Genomic DNA, 9,775 nt, shown 5'->3' with positions numbered 1-9,775 from the left:
CATCTGTTAACCAGTAAATGTTTAGAAAAATGATCAGTTCAAATGCATCTTTTCACCAGTAAATGTTTATAAACATAATGATCAGTTCAAATCCATCTGTTGACCAGTAAACGTTTATAAAAATAATGATCAGTTCAAATACCTCTTTTCATCAGTAAATGTTTAGAAAAATAATGATCAGTTCAAATAAATCTTTTCACAAGTAAATGTTTAGAATAATAATGATCAGTTCAAATACATCTTTTCACCAGTAAATATTTATAAAAATAATTAGTTCAAATGCATCTGTTTACCAGTAAATGTTTAGAAAAATAATTAGTTCAAATACATTTGTTGGCCAGTATATGTTTAGAAAAATAATTATCAGTTTAAATACAACACCAGTAAATGTTTAGAATAATAATGATCAGTTCAAATAATCTTTTCACCAGTAAATGTTTAGAAAAGAAATGACCAGTTCAACGTCAGCAAAATTGTTCAACCATGAATATCTGCAAATAAAAATAAATTAAATTAATTTTTTTTTGTATTTACATTCAGTTTGATTTATTTTAAATGGTAAAATATTTCTAAACTTTCAGACTCTAAATTAATTCATTCTTTTACGTTTTAATTATTCAAAAATAAATTGTCTCCGTTTACATGGTATTCGTTATGACACGTTAATATGTTTTACTTTGAATGAGAATTTCAAACTGAGATTTGATTCATTCTTTTGACTGTCATTATCATTTACATGAAATTGACTTTTGTTAATGAACGTTTTCTACCCAAATAACGAAAGACTGGTTCAATTATACTTTGATACGTAGAGCTTTCAGGAGTGATACACCTAGCAGACTGTACTCTAAAATAGATAGGACCAGGAAAATATTCATTAAAATTGTTATCAAGATCTTATTAAAAAAGGGAGGTTTTAAATTATGAAAATAAATATGCTTTTAAAATGTATACTTTATTTCAAATTAAATTTTGAGAAAAGTGTATAATTGAAAGACAGATTGTAAGTATTATCATAACTAGTTTCCATTTTTTTTTTTTTACACAGGCATCACCACATTATCAAGGCCAAGAGGCAACTCAAGGATAAGGGTTAAAGAGTGTACAGTAGAAATTGGACAATATAGTAATCGATAGTAATGAAAATTCGGTAAATTTGATAACTTATATGGAATAGCTCATCAAGAACTTATTTACGTTAGACTTGAAGACAACCATATTGCAGTCAGCCGGAAAGCAGGAAAACAGAAGACAATTTCACAGGCGTGCAGTTCTAAGAAAGAGGCTTTGTTCATGGAATCTACGTTTAGGTTTAGGCACAGATAAAGAATGAGGGGGAATTATTGATAGTGTTTTCAGCTAGACGAGTGTGTCTTGTGAAAGTTTAGCGAGGGGGGACCATAGACTGAAGTCAAACACTTTCCATGAAAATAACGATACATCAGACAAACTCGCAACATCTCTTCTGTGAGATAGAGGTTGCAGGGAAGAGAAAAGGACATCTCCTACAAGGCTACGAAGTCTATTTTGAACTCTAATAAGGCAGGATAAGTCCTTTCTAGCAGCTCCTGCCCATATGTGGCAACAGTATTCCATCCTTGAACGTACCTATCTCTTATATAGATAGAGAATTGCATCCCTTAAGTTTGGTATATACTATGAGACCTACCTGTCTTTTGAGCAAAGAGAGTGTGCTTTATATCAACTACGGTAATGTTGTTTATAGGTTTAAATTCCAATGAGATGCTGATTATGTGGGGTGTGCTTTCATGCATTTAGAGAGTTGTATAAAGCAAAACAATCCATTTAAAATTAAAATGGATTTGCAGTCCCCCTTCGCCTTCGACTCAAAACTTTGCTATCGGTCAGCATTTGCTATCGGTCAGTAAGTATAATAAAATAAAGTCGTTTAAGGTCATATGTTGAGCTGAGTTTAACAAGGCCAATAGCCATTAGTCATGTGCTCTCGTGAAATGAATGAATGTGTGAATGTAGGATTGACATGAAATTCTTAAAGATAAACTAAAATGACCGAAAAATGGGCTGAGATGACTTCAGTAAATAAAAATTTCAGGAAAAACTAATGGACGGTTATCCGTCAATCATCCAGACTACGGACCTATTGAAAACATTGGTCCCTCTTTGATAAATCGGGGGACAAAAATTTTACTCCATACCCCTTGCTTAAAAAAAATAAAATGTAAATGTGTTATAGACCGACCGATGGAGTGACTTGCATGCGACTAAAAATGCCTTAGCATGGAAGGGTTTCTCCTTCCATTGCAAAGGAAAAGTTACACATGTAAGTGCAGCATCTGTTAAGAACATATACTACACTTTAATCTTAGCCATGTGGCCAAGGTAAAGTTACAAACGTAAGTACAGCATCTATTAAGAACAGATACTACACTTTGATCTTAGCCATGTGGCCAAGGAAAAGTTAGAAACATAAGTACAGCACGTAGTAAGAACAGATACTACACTTTGATCTTCATATTTAATTTATTTCGTTTAAAGAAAAAATTACAATTAAAAAAATTCCAATATAAAATTAAAACATTTAAAAAAGTAAAATCTCCAAAAGACAAAACAAATTTAGGCACAAGACCCTATAAGATCGGGGGAGGGGAGTGTTGCAGGGTCTTTGTAACTAAAGTAAAAATGGAGTCTGTGGCGACTTTACTCTTGACTGGCAACATTTACCACAATACCTCATTCACTCTGTGGAATCTAAAGCTATCTAATGAAAACCCCACTGTGGAGAGGGCTTCCTTTTTTGACGGGTGGAGGGCTTTGTAGATAATCCGAAGAGGGTAGTCTTAATGGGTGATTGGAATGCCATCCTTGATCCCAGGATAGATAAGGTCGGGAGGACTAGCGGGTCGGCGTGGTGTGACAGCAGTCTGTCTGACCTAATGGCTTCGTGCGACCTGGTCAACAGATTTCGCCTGGATCACCCGGGGTGGGAGATGTGGACGTGGCATCCTAATACGCCTTCCTATCCAAGTACTTCCTTGGATCGGATGTTAGTTAGAAGAGGGCTTGATGGTCTACCCTACGAATTCTACTTGAGGCTGTCGGCCATGTTGGTCCCTATTCTGAAGGATATGTTCAACCATTGGTTTGTTCAGGGCTCCATCCGTGGGCAGGTGACCAAGGGAGTGATCACATTGCTGAGGAAAGGTCAACGGCATGGTGAGGAGGAAGATTTAAATGATTTCAGGCCCTTGACTCTGCTAAACACAGAGTTAAAGATTTTGGCCAAGGTTCTTGCGAATCGGATGCAGGCTCTCATCACTTACTTGATCGAAGCAGACCAGAGCTATGTGTGAAGGGGAGATCAATTCAGGACAATCTTCATCTGATACGCACGATCATAGAGGGGACAGAAGACGACGCCGAGGCTGTGCTGATCAGTTTGGATCAGTCCAAGGCTTTCGCTAGGGTGAACCATAGGTTCCTGGGATCTGTGCTGGAAGCCGCCGGATTTAATCCGGACTTCCGCAAGTGGATCTCTGTACTGTATGACAGGCCGACGGTAGCGGTGCAGATCAACGGTAAGCTGTCGGAGTCTTTTGCCATATTCCGTTCGGTACGACAGGGATGTCCGCTGTCGCCTCTTGTACGTCCTGGCGTTGGAACCCCTCCTTCGCAAGTTAAGGGACGAGGCGACTACACCAATCCTGCGCGGGATAGCTTTCTTTGGAGGCACACGAGCCAGAGTTTCCGCATTGGCCGATGACGTCACCATGTTCGTGTCTTGCCCCACGGACATTCAATTGGTCACTGAGGTGCTCGCTCGATATGAAGAAGTTACGAGGGCCATCTTCAATCGCAGTAAGTCGGTGGGTCTGCGGTTGGGTGCCTGGACTGGAGTAAATTCGCTTCCAAGCATCTTCAGTTGGACCCACGGCCCAATCCGGATCCTTGATTTGTGGTTCGGACCGGGTCTCCAGCTGAAGAAAAACTGGTTGGAAGTAGAGGCCAAGGTCAAATCCTCTGTTAAGAGTTGGGTTCAAAGGAAATTGTCCTTGAAGGGTCGGGCGGAGGCGTGTGCTACATATGTCTTTCCGCTCATCCTTTACCGTCTGTCTGTACTAACTCTCCCTGCAAAACGACGATTCAGCTTACAGGAGCACCTCGACACACTCTTGTCGAACGTTGGTCTCCTGTATAGCAGCAATATCTACCTTTAGGGGCACCAGATCTCTAAGCACGCGCGCGGCCTTGCTTTGACATCTGAGGCCCCTCACATTATAAGTAGCCAAGTTTAAAGTCATGGTCACCTACTTAATTCAGTGTCACACACGGGCCTGAAATCCTCGGGGGTAAGGACGTGGCAGGCCTGTCCAAGGCTTCCGGTCAGTAAGTCTGCAGAGGGTACTTCATTCTTGGCCACACCTCCCACGTCCAGGTGAAAAATTAGTTTTAAAGCCCTGTAGAAGGAGGGGTGAATATATACAGGAACTCTGCCCTCGCATTTAAAAACTAAATTGTTTAGCGAAGGATGCTCCGTGTCCACCAGCTGCTGGCTTGGGATTGCATCCTTCGCGGCATCTATCCATGCCCAGAGGGCCTCAGTCCTGGAATCCTTGTTGACTCTAATAAATTTGGTCAACAAGGGAGCGTCCTTGAACTTGGTTGGGTCGGTAACAGTATCGCCACCGACGTAAAGAAAGTTTTTTAGCTGTGTATAGCAGACCTTCTGCTGGCCTTTCAGTTCTGTTGTTGGCTGCAGAGGGCCTGTCTCACATATCCTTCCTTCTGGAAGGAAGGGGAGTCTCTTTGTCCGTTCCATGCAGATTGGTGGGGTGTGTTTTTCCTTGACTGGAGGGGGAGTGGGTACAGGGGGAGTAGGGGAGGGGATATCGGGTGTTGGGCTGTATGTTGGCAGGGGAGGTTGTTTTTTGGGGTCGTTACTCAGACTTTCTGGGGATGGATTGCGAGGTAGTGTTCTTGGGGGTTCGGGGAGGGAGGGGGACATTTTTCTGGCTGTTTTGAGGGGTGGGATTTGGGGGGCTCAGCCTCGGCTGGTTGGATATTGTCTTTGGGGGTGAGGGTGTCTCCCTTGGATCTCCTGCTTTTCCTCCTCTTCGTCGTTCTCTTGCTGACTGCTGCCTCTGATGTTGTCTCCTCTGTGTCTGTGGCTCTCTAGACCCTCCAACGCGATCTCTTCCTCACAGTCTTGGAGCTTCCTCTTGTTTGAGGAAGAGGGCGCTTGAGTGTCCATTGGGGTGATTTCAGGTTGGGTTTTGGTCGTTATTGGTTTGGGCAGATTTTTGTTGGGTCTGCCCTTCCTTGTGACCGTTGCCCAACCTGCTTCTGCTGCCGGGTTGGAATTGCCTGCGGCTGCGGCTGGGGTTGTGGCTTGTATCTCTGCTGGGTTTTTAGCGGGTAATTTGGTGGGGACTTTTCCCAGGGGGTTCGCTGTTTGCCTTTTAGGACAGTCCTTGGCCATGTGTCCCCTCAACTGGCAGTGCCAGCAGTGAGGTTTTCTCCTCTCCACGATCAGTGTCATGGTCTGCTCTCCAAACTTGAGCATGGCTGGAATGTTGTCAAAACTGTCCTTGCCCAGGACCATCCGAACTTTGTAGTCCTCAGTCAAAACGTTGCATCGACCGCGGGCTGGGGCGACTGCCTCCACCTCACCGTACTGACTCAGTATGGCCCCGACTTGTTTTCCAGTCATGTAGCACGGGACCTTCAGCACTGAGACACTGCTGTTCCTCCCGCCGAGGTATACTGACTGGAGCCAAATGTTCCTGCTTCTGTGTTCAGTCCTGGCCAGTCTTTTTGACTCCTCCTCTCTGGGGAGCAGAATGTCCCACATGGTGAAACTCCTCCTGCATATATAACTTGCCGGAATGTTCAAGTCAATGAGGATTTCCACCATGGTGTCTTTGTTGACACCCATTAAACTCCTGGTCTTGAGGTCAGAGGTGATCAGGGAGAGAACTCTCTTCTCCAATTTTTCAATCTGTCCCGGAAGGGGTATGATGGTTGTTCCCTTCGTGACATCCTTGTAATCATCGGGTGTCATCTGCTCCAGCTCCGGAAGGCCCCATGCCGTAGTCTCGTCCTGTTTGGTGTTTGACGGAACTGGGGATGGGATCGGCTGCCACTGCCTTTTCCTTCTGCTGCTGGCTCTGTTGTTGCTGCTGCTTGGCCCTGTTGTTTGGGGCTAACTCTGGTCCGTTTCCTTCCTTTTGCCCGGAGATTGAGTCATAGGATTTCGCCCATTGGGCTTTATTGTCGTTGCGTTGGTTTTCGGGGTTTTCGGTAGTGTCGGAGTGCTTTGGGGAGCTTTGGGCGGTGGTGCCTTATATTCCCCCCCGAGAGCCTTTAGCGATTCCAAAGTGTCCCTGAAAAGCGCTTGGGTTCTACGGGCAACTCCGTCTTCATCATCTTTCCCTTCGGGCGTAGGAGAGCTGCCCTCAAGGGGAGTAGGTGCTTGGTGGCTGGAAGAGGTCTGGGAGACTAGGGGTGTCACGGGCTGTGAGTAGAGAGTGTGTATTGTCAGTCCAGTGGGTAGCGCCGTCTAACCGCGAATGGGTAGTTCAGTAGTAATCCACTTTTTAGAAGCACGGGGAAACGGAATTCGAAATATGAGATTAGAAAGACAACAGCGTGCATATCTGACAATACACACTCTCTACTTCAACCAACAAACTCTGCCAAACGACACCATGGCACGTGAGGAAAAAAATATATTGCATTGTTTAAAAAGAAAATTCCTGATAAAGGTTTTATCAGCCGAAAATTTGAAACATTAAGTAAATATTTTGTTTATTTAAAAAAATACTGATACGCACGCGGTTGTATTTTTAATCTGATATTTCGAATTCCGTTTACCCGTGCTTCTAAAAAGTGGATTACTACTAAATTACCCATTTGCGCTTAGATGGCGCTACCCACTGGACTGACAATACACACTCTACTTCGACCAACAAACTCTGCCAAACGACACCATGGCACGTAAGAGCAATATATATATATATATATATATATATATATATATATATATATATATATATCTTGTATTGTTTAAAAAGAACATTTTTTTTTTAAATTACATTTTCACCCCAAACAAGGCGCATTGCCACTTTGGTCTAGGGGGCTACTATCAGGGGAAACAACAACTGGGGTACTATGTAGGGATTTGGGCAGCAAGATGTTGGTTCACGTTACACTTGAACTTCTGCATGTCAGTACAGTTGGAGAAGCAGTGACCTGGAATGGAATTCCAAAGTCTAGCGGTTCTGGGGAAGAAACTACCGGAGTAGAAAGATCTTTTACATCCAGGGATTTCTACAGTGTGGGGGTAGGATTTTGCAGCTTGTCGGGTCTGTCGAGGGTGTTCACGTCGTGGGGGCACAAGTGCTTGCAGTTCATCAGAGCATTCACCATTAAAATACTTGTAGAACGGGCAGAGAGATGCAACGTTTCGTCCATGGGACAGAGGCTGAAGCTTAGATGCCAGTTTAGGGTCTATCAGATTTGCGACTCTTTTTTGAACCCTGTCAAGGGGCGAGAGACTAGTAGCCAATGCACCAGCCCAAATATGACAGCAATACTCCATACATGGGCGAATGGTTGCCTTATAGAGGTACAGGATACTTTCGGGTGTTAGTAGTTTTCTAGCACGGTAGAGAGAGCCGACCTTCCTTGCAGCGGCCCTGGTAATGCCCTCGATGTAATTGTTCCAACTCATGTTTCCTGTGAACGTTAGGCCAAGGAGCTTGAAAGACGTACTCTCAGATAAAGAGTCGTTGACCATTGCTATAGGTGATAGAGAAGGTTTCTTGTAATTATTGAATGAAACAAGTTTAGTCTTAGCGGCATTGAACGTGACCATCCATTTTTGTCCCCATTCCACTACTGATTGGAGGTCATCCTCTAGTGTTTCTGCCATTACTTTAGATATATGTTACTGATGAAGGCTTTATAAGCCGAAAATGTGAAACTTTAAACAAATATTTTGTTTATTTAAAAAATACAGATTCGCATGCGGTTGTCCTTTTTATCTCATATTTCGAATATATATATATATATATATATATATATATATATATATATTTATTACGGTTTTAAAAAATAATAAATAAATAAAAATGTTATATACGTCCAAATTAAAAAGGGCGACTTTCTAAGTAAATAAAAAAATGAGCTCCGAGGCGGAGCCAATATTAACCGTATGTATCGCTTGAAAAATAACAAAACAATAACAATATATATATATATATATATATATATATATATATATATATATATATATATATATATATATAAAATGAAAATTACAATTTAATTTACCAAAATGATCCAAGATGGAGGGGGTTGTTCAATTATTCTTAAATTTTAATTATAGATTTGGATGGGGGCATTTTTTACTCATCCATTTTATTTTTTTGTTCTGTTTCAAATGAACACAACCTCTTTTAATTAATAATAAGGTTATTATTTAGAAAGCCATTCTTAGTATGGACCAAGTGTCTTTGTTAATTAGCATTTTTACCTAACAATTAAATAATCAAAATAAACGTGATCAAAGAACAAATACATTAAAATGTTGTTAAAGTGATTGATTCTTCCGGCAACCAGGATAAGATTTTGTTTATGTTTTGAAGCGTTTTTTTTTTAAATAAATAATAAAAACTAGTGCCGAGTCTTCATTCGAACAAGAAGAAAATAGCTGACATGCAACAGTTACCTCGGGAATCCCATTATTCTCTCAAAAAATTGAAAATTAACCACAATACTAGTATAATTCCACCCAATAAAATGTAACAGTGACACTCCTTTGTATATTTAATTGTGAAAGTAAAGAATAGTTTTAAAAATGTAAACTATTTTCTCCACAAAAAAAGAAAGACGCCAGAAAGCAAAAATCAGTCGGAGGCCCCCTCCTCATCGTATGACAGATTTAGAAACTTGGAATGATTACGTTTTGTTGGCAATTGTCTGGCAATTAAATCGGTGTTCAGTTTACATTAAATTTATAATGGAAAGTGATACCCTACTCTAAAATCTTAAATATTTATTACGGTTTTATTTCCCTTTTGCAGAAAATATTTGAGACATTTGAAACGTAATAAAAAAAGATTTTAAATTCTTAGTGGGAGTAAACTACGGTTGCAAATATTTTACAACAATGTTTTTCTACATTAAATTTCTGTTAATTTGTGATGGCCAATAAATGAGTAATCATTTCATGTCAACTTTATAAAAGAAAGTGATGTATTGTTGCCTGTGCATCTGTTACCGCGCGATATTTTAAATAGTGTGTTTAAGTTAAAACCATCCCCTTCCGATGTTAAGAAAGGATTTTTTTAAATAATAGCATGATGGTTTCAATACGGAACATAGATTCACATGTATCGTGATTTCTATTTTTAAATGTAAAATACTGGATAAAGCATAAAAACTCAAACGGAATTGTTTAACGACAATTAAAAAAAAATATTGTGTTGATGGTAAACATTATTATTTTAACAGAAAATCACATAAGTTTTACTATTCCGGCATAAAGCTCGAGACAATAGTCTCTAACCCCCTTTCACAACAAAAGGAACTAATTTCCCTATACACCGTTTTTGGTTACTATGGGAACAGCTAATTTTTGTGATGATTCGATTTTTAATAATAAACACATTTTATTATTTTAAATATTAATATTTATTTTTAACAATAAGCACATTTTATTTTATTTTAAATATTAATATTTATTTTTAATAATAAACTACACTGATTAATATCCCAAAAACTACTTTTTTTG

At 40.2% G+C, this 9,775-nt stretch overlaps 1 pseudogene; it reads right to left on the bottom strand.

The window, feature by feature from the left end:
• Window positions 1-2,262: 2,262 nt before the first annotated feature.
• On the bottom strand, window positions 2,263-2,441 carry LOC145271768 (U2 spliceosomal RNA; annotated as a pseudogene).
• Window positions 2,442-9,775: the final 7,334 nt, after the last annotated feature.

This window comes from Euprymna scolopes, chromosome 46 (genome assembly GCF_053919585.1).
Source record: "Euprymna scolopes isolate OS-2025 chromosome 46, ASM5391958v1, whole genome shotgun sequence".
NCBI classification, from domain to species: Eukaryota; Metazoa; Mollusca; class Cephalopoda; order Sepiida; family Sepiolidae; genus Euprymna; species Euprymna scolopes.
Note: the sequence above shows the minus strand (reverse complement) of the source record. Positions and strands in the feature narration are given on the sequence as shown.